At 36.7% G+C, this 12,792-nt stretch overlaps 3 long non-coding RNA genes across 3 annotated transcripts; 2 read left to right on the forward strand and 1 right to left on the reverse strand.

The window, feature by feature from the left end:
• Positions 1 to 4,007: 4,007 nt before the first annotated feature.
• Positions 4,008 to 4,960, forward strand: LOC309503058. The gene is made up of 3 exons (XR_014207484.1): positions 4,008 to 4,127; positions 4,765 to 4,794; positions 4,883 to 4,960. It is a non-coding gene; the product is annotated as an uncharacterized lncRNA (long non-coding RNA).
• Positions 4,013 to 5,013, reverse strand: LOC309503061. Its single transcript, XR_014207487.1, has 2 exons — positions 4,896 to 5,013; positions 4,013 to 4,638 (listed from the first exon to the last, which is right to left on the reverse strand). It is a non-coding gene; the product is annotated as an uncharacterized lncRNA (long non-coding RNA).
• A 410-nt stretch (positions 5,014 to 5,423) lies between these two features.
• On the forward strand, positions 5,424 to 9,698 carry LOC309503054. Its single transcript, XR_014207480.1, has 6 exons — positions 5,424 to 5,511; positions 8,229 to 8,267; positions 8,422 to 8,557; positions 8,946 to 9,039; positions 9,130 to 9,247; positions 9,355 to 9,698. It is a non-coding gene; the product is annotated as an uncharacterized lncRNA (long non-coding RNA).
• The last annotated feature ends 3,094 nt before the right edge of the window (positions 9,699 to 12,792 follow it).

Raw genomic sequence — 12,792 nt, forward strand, 5'->3', positions numbered from 1 at the left:
CTACCTTTGTCAAATGGTGCTATGTAGAACCATAAGAGGTGCCATATAGCACCTTAACCACCCCAAAGAACCGCTAAAGAACCGCTGAAGAACCAAACTGGGCTTAACAGGTTCTTTAAATGGTAGTGGTGCTATATAGCACCTTAACCACCGCAAAGAACCCCTGAAGAACCGCTGAAGAACCATTTTTTTTTAGTGTGTAGGTATTTTAACTTTAATAAAAATGTTGGTTAAATGTTGGACAAATTTAAAATGGTCTGATATTTTTAAATGTAAATTAGCTGATGTCAATAAGTTGCAAGAAAATATAGCAGCCTGTCATACAAGCAGCATGAAAGATACAGGCTTTCAACTGAAATATATTATATTTAATAGCTTTTTGTAGTGTGTGATATTTAATAATCCGTACAAGCATAACACTACACTGCATGAAAAGTGGGATTTTCGACAGTTACCGGCGCTGTAGATTGTCGTGGAAGTTCAGGTTTACGACTGCAAACGGCAATTTACAGGCAACACTGCAAACTGTCGGAAATTGACGTGGGACTTGCTTGCCCCGTGACCCCCCTCCCTCTAATGCTTTAACATGTAAATGAGACTGCTGTGAGCTTTACAAATGCAAATGAGGGTAGCAGGGGGAGTTTTATCCCAGGTGACTAAAAGGTATTAACTTAATTCTAAAAAAAATACAATACAATACAATATTTATTTATAACGCACAATTAAAAACAGCCAAGGCTGACCAAAGTGCTGTACAGGGCAATAGATCAAATGCAGGGCAGAAACAGAAAAAAAAGAAAAAAAAAAGAAAAAAAAAAGGCAATAGTTGTATCATAGTCAAGGGGTATTAAAAGCAAGAGAAAATAAATAAGTTTTCAAGGATGTTTTGAAGATAGAAATTGAGGGAGCTAGTCTGATATAGAGGGGTAGACTGTTCCAAAGTTTTGGGCCTGCAGTCGCAAAAGTGCAGTCGCCTCGTTTTTTAAGTCTGGATCTGGGCACGATAAGAAGACAGTGATCACTGGATCTCAAAGTACGAGATGGAGTGTACGGGCAGAGGAGATTGGTCAGATATTGGGGGGCCGGTTTGTTAAGAGCTTTATACACAAATTTTAAAATCAATCCTGAATGTGACAGGTAGCCAGTGGTGTTTGAATAGCGCTACCACTTTTGGAGCAATGCACATGTTGCAGAAATTTTCACTGCCCTTTTTGTGATAGCAGTATTATTAAACAGACAAAATGGGACAAATTGAATAACCACATTAAAATCCACTTTAAAAGGCTGTTGTTCATGAAGGAACATCTGGACTTACAGTGTACAGTGGCAATATATATTATTTTACATTTATCCATTTGTCAGACGCTTTTATCCAAAGATAGATGGTTTTCTGCATGATTTAGACAAAATATTAAATTATCTTCATTAATGTCTAAAGGTTACACAAACAATCCACACTGAAACTTAAGCTAACAAAACACAAACAATTATATATTCCTGTATTTTCTGTATTGTTTCTCACAGTAAACTGCCATGCAGGCTAGAATTGCGAAACATTATTGGATAAATCTTATAATTTACATTTCTCTGGGCCAATCGGAATCTTAGCACTTTTTCTCTTGGCCAATCGGAATCTTAGCACTTGCGTCATAATCTTGAAGCACACACACCATCAACAACAGCTGAGCTCTATATGGGGAGGCTGCAGACCTGGAGCCGGTAGATCTACGCCCCTAGCAGTTTTACGCCCCTGGCAGTTTTACGCCCCTGCTGTTCCTGATGCGTCCAGTAGGGGGATATGCTGCGAAATAACACCATTAAATCGATGCTCAAAACTTACACAATAATAACCGTCCAGTTCATAGATTTTGCCCGAATTTGTGGTTTTTGTTCATTTAAATATTAAACGTTTTAGTATAAATCTGCACTGCACTATGGATTAAAAAATCTCTAGATATTAGGTTGGGCTTCACTCAGCCTATACAGAAGACTATTTGTTTTCATGAATTAAAAAATAACACACATAGTTGGATCAGATGACAAGTAATGATATATGACCTACTATAGAATAGTTAATTGAATATTGAATACATTAATATTGAATAAATAGTAATAATAATAATACTAATTAATAATAATAGAATATTCACTGTATGTTTTTATACAGGAGACTGAGTGAAATATGTTGTTGTGAATTTATATGAAGTTACAATTAGATATTAAACATATTTAGCCCATTAGACATACAGCACTGTGTAATCATGTGGATTCTCGATTAAATATCTGCTGTATTCACTTAGTCATCATACAGCTACAAAACAGTGTCCTACATAGCATTTTATGAAGACAAACACAATTTATCCCTTTTCTAAAATTCCAAGGGCCATTTATAAGAAAGAGACAATATTTTTGTTCACAAAAACATTATTTATCAACACCATTTATGAATTATGATGACTCCCCTATGGCTTGCCACTCTGCTTTAACTGTTTTTCTATCCTCCTGTCAAAGTGCTTCTGCTCACTGATAAAAAATAAAAATAAAATTAAACAAACAAATGTAAAAAGGACATCCATGGTGAATTTGATTTTGTCAAATTCAAAAGCAGCAGGACTCACTGTTAAAATTTGTATAAAATTCCTGAATCCTTAATTTTTTATCACAGTTGCTTTTGTACATTTCATCATTATTCATTATATCAATTCATTTTTTCCTTCATTAGTGAAATTCTAAATACACCTCCGCAATTCATCAGTTCAGGACACATTTACAAAATAAAGTGTAATAGAAATGTATATTGAAAACATGCTTAACAGTTTATGACAACTAGTCAGCCATTTTGCATTTAATGACTTATGCAAGGAACTAATGCCTAGATGTTTTTCAGTATGACAATTCAACAGAGAAATAGTATAATAGGCCTATATTTTGATCAACAAGACATAAAGAGTTGATAATGTAGGAAACAGCAGACAGTTGTACATTATGAATTGCATGAATGTACCAAAGCATTTGCAATTTGTATAAAATGAGAAATTGCTTTTATGATGTGCACAAGTGAAAGATGATGTGATTTCAGGTGTGATCTGAGAAATGCACCAAAGCAACTGAGATAAACTATAATACTTATTGGAGACCCTGCAGAATCACTGACCCCATGAGTCACAGACCACATAAAAGAAAGTGTTATGAGAACACAAACTGCCTTTTTAATTTGCATTTCATGTGTGTATTTCATTAAAAAAAAGCTAAACTTTAAAAAAATATAAAAAGGACATCCATGGTGAATTTGATCTATAAGTGTGTGTGTGTGTGTGTGTGTGTGTGTGTGTGTGTGTGTGTGTGTGTGTGTGTGTGTGTGTGTGTGTGTGTGTGTGTGTGTGTGTACTTGGCAAAGACAGAGTATGATAAATCCCACTTTAAGTGCACACAGCCTACATTTTAATCCAGATCAGTACGCTATTTTAAGAAAAATGTATATTTAGATATAAATGAGATAGTTAGATCATCTCATTTTATAAGAAACAACTCAAACCAGAAAGTAAAGGAGTCTTACCAGAAGAGGCAAGATAAAGACGGGCAACAAAAGAAAATTCAAAAGAAAATTAATTTTGAAAGTGAGTAGAGAAGACTAGGGGCAGCTAAATTTACACGTGGTAAGCTATAACTTATAAATTTAAGCCAGACAGAACATCAACCTGACCGTCCAGAACTTTTTGTCTCTCGAAATAAATGATAGACCTATCCATTGATATAAAGAAATGAATTGATAACTACCTAGCTCTATCAAGCTATTCGTTTATAAATAATAAATGTTGCATCATTGCTAAACAACAATAACTTTAGCGGATTATTTATTATACCTCAATCAATTCGTGTCAATGTACAGCCTCCCCCTACTGGACGCATCAGGAACAGCAGGGGCGTAAAACTGCCAGGGGCGTAAAACTGCTTGGGGCGTAGATCTACCGGCTCCAGGTCTGCAGCCTCCCCCTACTCGCTGAGCTCGCCATTTGCCTGGCTACCGTGCGAGTCTAATGGAAACTCACGCATGAATTTTCCTGCATTGAACTTGTTTTAGCGCCTGCCAAAGTGAATTTTTGTCCCGCCAAAGTCTTATTTGATCGGTGAGTAATGTAGATGAACGGCTGCGTTTGTGACAGGGCGCACGTTTTAACTAAAAGAACGACCAGAGAGAGAGAGAGCCGGTCGCGCGCGCGCACTCTCTGTATAAACAACTTCTCGTTAGCTTTTGGCGCTTTTTTTTTTTTTGAAGTTATCTTTCTGCTCATGGTTCATGTTCAGTTTCCATGTTATTTTAGCTGTACACGAGAGAATATGTCAATTTGGGATACTAAACTGCACGTAAACCGATAGCAGCATGGCATAGAGTTCTGATAGTCTGACTGGCTGACTTAGCTCTTTGCTAACTAAGTTAGCTTGTCCATATAGCAGCTTGCTACGGGGTTCACAGATGATGCAAGGTGGGTTTAAAGGTGAATTGTCTAATTTATAAATGTGCGTCGTGAATGTGACACCTAACGTAACAACGTTACCAGGCAGAGGAGAAGGACGATGAGGTGATTAGATCTAACGTTAACTTAACGTTACGAGGAAGCACAAAAAAAAAAAAAAAATCTGAGGGTTCTGTTAGAAATGGTATTCTCATTTTCAGATATTTTATACATTTGAAATATAAAATCGGTTGATATAAATTGGGCCTGAAATTTTATACAAATGATTGATTTTATTTTTATTTTGCAGTATTATTGGATTTGGATGAGAATATCAGGGGTAATCGTTTTCTCTTAATTTATAATTGCAGTTTAAAAATTTTATTCTTTAACTTTATATATTTTATTTTACATTACCTCTGTATAAGCGTCAAGATATACTCCCTTCAATAATGTACGAAGGAAGCTGCAGCCCATTGAGGACACCAGCATGTTGCACAATACTGGTGAGTACTGATGACAACTTAAACATAATATTGTGTTGTGTACAACATAAGTCACAGGCTTATTCATGTCTATTTTAAATATATACAGTGCTGGTCAGAGTTATTTAAGCCGCTTAATTAAGAGTGAGAACCTACTCATCTTTAATGGACAAAAAAAGCTAATGTTTTTGTCTCATCTTTCCATAGAACATTTGAAAAGTAACTGACACTACTGGAACTTCAAACGGGCAGCGTTCTATGGTCAGAGTCTGGTCGTCCCTCTGCCCGTTTGAAGTTCCAGTAGTGTCAGTTACTTTTCAAATGTTCTATGGAAAGATGAGACAAAAACATTAGCTTTTTTTGGTCCATTCAAGATGAGTAGGTTCTTCTCACTCTTAATTAAGCGTAGTAATGACTCCAGTATTTCATTATTAATTTAGTATAGGCAACATTACCGTACTTACTGGCTGACTCATGTGTTTCAGACTCTAAGTCAAACTTTGAATGTCTTGTGGAAGCCTTCTCTGACTCGGAGAAATGTGCAGCCAGATTTCAGCGCAAGGAAATTTCCAGTGAGTATTCACTTTATCTGTTACCCCAACCTTTATTTCTTTTTTCAGTGGAAAATAAATTTAGTTTTGAGGAATAACATTTCAGTATTTTTCTACAGAGATTGGACTTTAATGGCAACCAACAATCCCAATGTTCAAAGAAGGTTCAAATGTCTGTAATGCCAGCAGACTAGCACAAGACAAACAATTGTTTAAAAAAAACATAAATGTGTATATATAATTTTAGAAAATGACAGATGGTTTTGCTAGATAAGAACCTGATTTCTCGACTGGGATTGTGTAGAGACTCTGAAGCTGCATTGAGACGGACATTTGAACCGTCTTGGAACATTGAGATCTTTGGTTGCCATTAAAGTATATGCCATTAAAAATATGGAAATGTTTTCCTTAAACTTAATTTCTTTTCCACTGAGGAAAGACAGACATGGATATCTTGTCACTCAGTGTGAGTAAATTATCAGGAAATTTTCATTTTGAGGTGAACTAATCCTTTAAGGCTGATTTATACTTTTGTGTCAGACCGAAGCCCGAGCCTCTACGCTATAGGCTACACTGTTTCATTTATACTTCTGCATTGTTGTCCCTGTTGACGCACAATTACACATGCAGAAAGAAGCCTGTGAAACCCGTGGGAGGCGTTCTAGACCAATCACAGCGCTTCCGTCCACGTAAAATTGACGCATTGTTACATTTTGGGAGAGGTGCACGTCAGGGTGTGCTAAAGGGTACGCTATGTACACAGCCTTAAGGCTAGACCCCGAAGCCGCCGCCAGGCGCCGCCATTTGCGCCATTTAGAATTTCAGCCGCCGCCAGCCAATAATTTCGTAAGCCAAATTGAGCCGCCATCTGATAAAGTTTGGCTGAGCCGGCTAGAATTATTTGCATCAAATAATAATTCTATCACATAGAGACATACACACACGAAATATATAAACAATACACGAGATCTGTTTTCCCACTGGATTCATAACAGCACAGTCTTGTGCTCGTTGCTACGATACACAGACTCACAGTGAATTGACGACCAATTCAAATTGCTCGTTTTCCGTACAGAAGAAGCGATGCATTTTTTTTCTCGCACTGAGGTGAAATGGCGGAAAGAAGCAAGCAAGGTAATTTTGATCTCACTTCTCACATACTTTCCTAATTCCTACTTATTATTTTTTTTAACTTAGGCCTACCCAGACTTTTGTTAAATCTTCAGGGCACGGTTGCACAAACACCTGAATCAAAGATTGATGTTATGAACCAAATATTCTGGAACGGAGAGATTTATAGCACTGAACGTGATATTACTGCAGTAACAAACCACCGTTTCCACATTGCTAATTCACGACGCATGCTTCAGTGTACATTGAAGTGAAATGTGCAAAACTTTGTCCAAAATAATACTGATAACAGTGTGTGTTTATATTAAGGCTAGACACGGCAGGCAAAAACATCGTTTTTTTTTTTTTTTACTGGTCAATTTTGAGATTTTTGGATATTTGTCTTAAATAACATGTCTTCTTTCAGACTTGTGGTGACAAAAAGTCCGAAATACACATTTAGGTCTTTATTTTACTACACTTTGTCTGTTCGCGTCTGTAGATTTTTCCTAAATTCAACAAAAGTTTGCGTTCTTAATCAACATACTTCTCCGCGATCTCTGCCGTCGCTATTTGAAAATGTTTAGTAGCATATACAGACTACAAAATAAATATGTACATACGTTGTGAAAGTAAAATCTAGTGTTTTCTTTATTACATTGTATTGCATTTTGTAGAAATATAGTGTAAGCCATGCATTGCTTGGAAATATTGAGATCTAGTAAATCAGTATAGACATCTGTAACGTTAGACATGAAGTGGCAGCTTCAGCCATTTGCAGCTATGAAAAGTTTGGCGGCTGCAGCAGCCATTTAGGTTTTGGCTGAGCCGGCTAGCCAGCCAATAACTTCATCAGCCAGCCATTATTCTCAAAACAAATGGCTTCGGGCTCTACTTAAGGCCAATTTATACTTCTGCGTCGAGTGTACGCCGTAGGCTACGCACGTAGGCGACGCCGTCGTGAGCATTTATACTTCTGCGAATGTCTGTGTTGCTCTGCAGTTACACCGCCGAAACGCTAGTTGGCGCGGGTGGGTTTTAATGTTCCACTGTGTTTACATTCCTCGCGGCTGTTTTGAGTTTAGGTTTCTATGAGCAATGGCGACTGAAGGAGTCATACAGATGGCTGTATTTCCGCACTTCTTCAAGCAATCTCTCGGTCACTTGGTCTATTTCCATGGCTCTTCACTGATCTTCGGAATTTAAAAATGGCGGGCGGGCGGGCGGTGCAGAGTGCAGAAGATCATTCCGGAAATGCGTAGGAGGAAACGCGATGCTATCCAGCCGACCAATCACAGATCTTGCGGTCCGCGTCACCGCGACGCGTAGTTACATTTTTGAGGAGGTGCGCGTCAGGGTACGGCGAAGGGTACGACGTATGGTACACGTCAATGCGTATGCTACGCCGTACCTTCTACGCGCACCCGACGCAGAAGTATAAATTGGCCTTTATCTGTAGCTACAGCGGGAGGTCGACGCATAACTATAAATTGGTCTTTACTTACTGCTTGAGAATCAAGTTTGGTAACAGTTTATTTATTGGTAACAGAGTGTGGCAATTCTTACCTTTTTGTCTGATTTCAATAATTGTACATTTTTGAATATTCTTTGTTTTTTTCGCCCTTAAGATGCTAGCGCACCTCTGAGCAAAGACCTGTTGACACCCAGTAAGTATTCATCTCATCGGTCACTTTTGTATTTTGTCAGGCCTTGTGAAATGTAAGAATATTCTGTTTTTCATGATTTCATCATAAAGCAAGAGGTCATGGGAGTGATGGCTATTATTTGTGTAATAATTGTAAATAATCCTGTAATTTACAGGAAGCAGTATGCCATCTTCACAACTCTGAGACAAATTGTGGGCGCTACGAACTGGATCAAGGTAAAAAATTAAAATAAAAGAATCTTACATTCTTTTATTTTTTTACTTTCATAAAAGCTTACAAACATTTTAAAGGTAAGATTCAAAGAATATGCTTTCATTCTCTTGTATAAGAAAATAGATCCGTTATAGATACCGATCTTAATCATACATTTTGTTTCCACAGAGTAACCTCGCCTCATAACGATGGCTGATGGCTATTATTTGTGTAATAATTGTAAATAATCCTGTAATTTACAGGAAGCAGTATGCCATCTTCACAACTCTGAGACAAATTGTGGGCGCTACGAACTGGATCAAGGTAAAAAATAAAAAAGAATCTTACATTCTTTTATTTTTTTACTTTCATAAAAACTTACAAACATTTTAAAGGTAAGATTCAAAGAATATGCTTTCATTCTCTTGTATAAAAAAATAGATCCGTTATAGTTTACGATCTTAATCATACATTTTGTTTCCATAGAGTAACCTCGCCTCATAACGAGGGCGTAACCTCACATTTACTCAGAGCTATGTCTGCAAGTCCAGATTTTCATGACGCTGATCATGACGACATTGTAAGTAACTTTTACTATTTTCTCCTTGTTTCATTTTACTGTGACTTGTGTTGTTTTTATTCATATCACTCTCATTTAATTGTTTTCCAGCTGCCTGTAAGACTACTACGAGACAGTACGCAGGAGCTTCAGGTACAAACAACCAGATCTGGCATTGCAGGCCGAAGCTGTGAAGAGTTCAGCTCGGAGTCGAGCGAGAAGAAAGAGGGTAAGATTTTTAGTCAATGTGACTATTTTTCACGTGCATTAATAGATGTTTTGTGTCCATACACAGTGCATCACAGTACTGATTGTCTGTATTGGTTGTTTTTACAGCTGCTAGAAGCGAGACAGTGTGCTAGGTGAGGATGACGTGGGCATTTGGAAGTGCGCCACCATAGATCTGCTGTCCGATGAAGTTCAACCACCAGCCAGGAGCTCACAGAGCTCTGTGCTACGCTGCAGTCGAGATTAGAGGCGACTCCTAAATACAGGGCGACGCACCACAGACGTTTTCAAAGTGGATCGAATTCAGAGAGAACGCCGCTAGTCACCTACAGCTCCGAAGATGAAAACAGACACTGAGCTTCCAATTTGTCGTGTGTGCAGATGATCTATGCTTTGTACATAGGTGTATATTGTTTTGTGTTTGTGCTAATAAAGCTCTTTCTTTGAATAAACAGCATGTCCCTGGCAAATTTTCCTTTCCTTTATAAATTCATGTCTTTGATGGTAATAATAGTGAAGTCCATAGGTTAACAATGACATGAATATACCACAGAATAGCATATTATGAATATAAAAAAATAATTTATATATCATAATTCATATAAATATAATTTTTTGAATTTATGAATATAAAAAATAATTTATATATTATTATTTATATGAATATTATAATTTTTTGAATTTATAATGAGCGAGGGTGACCAATAGTAACAGATCTGCCAACCAATCACGAGTGATTTTTCTTGTTTAAACCACGTGGGTTCAACCAATAGTGAGTGAGGAAATTCAAGCCTTTCTCTGGCGGGAGCTGCTATTCATATGGTAATTAGAGCCATTCACACCTCCAGCGCGAGCGCTCTGCATACGTCATGGTTCGTTTCCGACAATATTCGGCACAGACGAACGCGACGTTCACAGGCTGTAAATTGTCGTTAACTGCCGAAAATTAGGGAGATTTACGGCCGTTTACGGGGTCGGAAATCCCAATTTTCATGCAGTGCTAGCATTTTTAACCATGTGACATTGTACAATAGACCTTATTCAGGACTCTACATAACTTTAGCTGTTATAGGCTAACTGTTTGGCTGTATCCATGTGGTATTTAAAATGCTTACTGAGGAATCTGTGAATGACTTTTTATAAGCTCCTGGCTTTAGATGTGCATCTCATAGTAATCTTTACACAGCTGCACACACTGGTACATACAGTATGCTTTGGTTTCTGCAGTGTGTTTGCGTCTGTATGAGATAAGATGTCTCTCTAATCATAAGGGCATTTTGAAGTGCTATTTTGCTTTGAAAAACTTTTCAAGGTAACTCACATCATCCAATATGAGTAATGCACTGACTTACATATCAGACTTTCAAGAAGGCTAATGCGACCAAAAAGGAGTCACAAGATATGATCACAGATTATTTACCTTGTCATAAAACTAAATAAATAGCTTTGATAATGAATGCTGATTTAGTTACAAATTAGTGTATGAATTAAATGCATCAAGATGTTCCTTCTCCAGTTTGATTTATTAACTGATGATGTTACACTTATATCTGATTTAGATTTTTTTTTTTAACTGGAATTTGACTTAATTTTGTATGTGATCATGAAAATCACATTATTTTTAGAGAAAAGCTTGGACTTGCTAGTGCGCCTAAACAATAACATTTCATATTTGTATACATTTTAAGTAAAAAATACCTAATAAAACTACTCTCAGATCGTTGCATTACACCTTAGATTATGGGAATGTTTCTGTACATGGATCTTTTCAAACTATATATATATATAAAAAGAAAGAACTATAGTGCTTTAAATTTGAAAGAATTTCTATATTTTGGGATGGTCCCAAGACTTTTGGACTCCCCATAAAAATGTATTTGAAAATGTTAAAATGAGGGATTAGCTTTTAAAAACCATTTTATAGAGATTGCAATCATCTTATGGAGATTTCTAGAAAATATTATTAATAGATTAATAGAAAAGTATTGTAGAGTTGAGCATAACTAAAATATTAATATAGCATACAGTACACTATAAAATCATTATGCCGATCATATTTAAGTGCATTTGGTATATATTTGAAAGAATCACTGTCCCTATTGCTGCTATCAGTATCATTACATTAAACAATTTAGGGAACATTTGAGTAAAAAAATAAAATAAAATAAATATAATATATATGTGTGTGTGTGTGTGTGTGTGTGTGTGTGTGTGTGTGTGTGTGTGTGTGTGTGTCAGTTGGATTTTTTAATGTTTTTGAAATAAGTCTCATGCGCTCCCCCAGCCTGCATTTATTTGATTAAAATATAGTAGCCTAGGCTATAAACTACAGTATTGTGATCTATTATTTTTATATTTTATAATATATTATAATTGTAACGATCTCATAGCTTTATTTATGCAATTGTAAATACAGTGAAAATATATGAATGCCAGATCTGATGCCTGCTTTCTGCACTGGAAAGATGGATTTTCCTTTAATGATTTAATTTGACTGGTGTTGCGTCCCAGGGCGTATGCATTTGTGTTTTATAATGTGTAAGTGTCACTCATTGATTTATTGAGTGTGTGTGCTGCCAATGGACCCAACGGCCTGCTGGGAGTTGTAGTTTTGTTGTATGTTTTGTCCAATTTCCTGTGCTCCTCCCTGTCCTCATCTAGGTGATGGGACCTACCAGCTGTTCCTCATCAATGGCAAGAGGATCCAGTATTCAAGCAGAGCCGGAGAGAGAGAGACTGGGAGAGAGTTCTTCTCCCAAGAGCCTGAGACTGGGAGAGAGTTCTTCTCCCAAGAGCCTGAGACTGTTGTGTTATACCAGACTTGGAGTGTTGCTCTTGTTGGTGTATGTTAAGCTTAAATGTGTTGTTACGGCTGTAGTGGCAGCTTTGATGTGTTAAGCTTAAACCGAGGTCAACTTAAATGTCTTGTGGCTGTAGTGTACAGCTTTGAATTGCTTGCCCATTGTTGAGTGTTGGAGCAGTAGGGAGCGGGTGCCATTTTTCTTTTCTCCTGTTTTTTTTTTTTTTTTTTTTTTTTTTTTTTTTTGTTAGTTAGGAAGTAAGGTAAGAGTTGTGTTGTTTATTGTTGTAGGTTAATTAGGTTGTCCTTCTACCGGCTAGTGATCTTTTGTTTGTTTTGGCTTTACCTGCTCCTGAAGAACACGCTTCATTTCTTTTTCTTTTGGAGCTGTTTGTTTAGGATTCTTTTTGCACTGTATTTATCACTTATTGTAAATAAATGTATTGGAAATCTTACTTTGTGTATTGTGTGCACATATATTATAGGTTCACTTTTCTTTGTCGCTGTTCATTTTTTTGCTTTAAAGTGACTTTTCCTTTTGCCCCTAGAAAATGAATTGGGAACATAACACTGGTAACAGTGGGTATTGTGTAATTATTCTTATAGAATATAGTCTTTTCTCTCTCTCTCTGTTTTGCATGCGTGGTCATAATCATTATTGTTGTTGTTATTATTATTATTATTCTATTTTTTTTTTTTGCCTCTGTCACAGTGTTATTCTTAACCTGAATTAGGACTGTTCATAG

This window comes from Leuciscus leuciscus (genome assembly GCF_965113295.1).
Source record: "Leuciscus leuciscus genome assembly, chromosome: 7".
In the NCBI taxonomy this organism is placed as follows: Eukaryota; Metazoa; Chordata; class Actinopteri; order Cypriniformes; family Leuciscidae; genus Leuciscus; species Leuciscus leuciscus.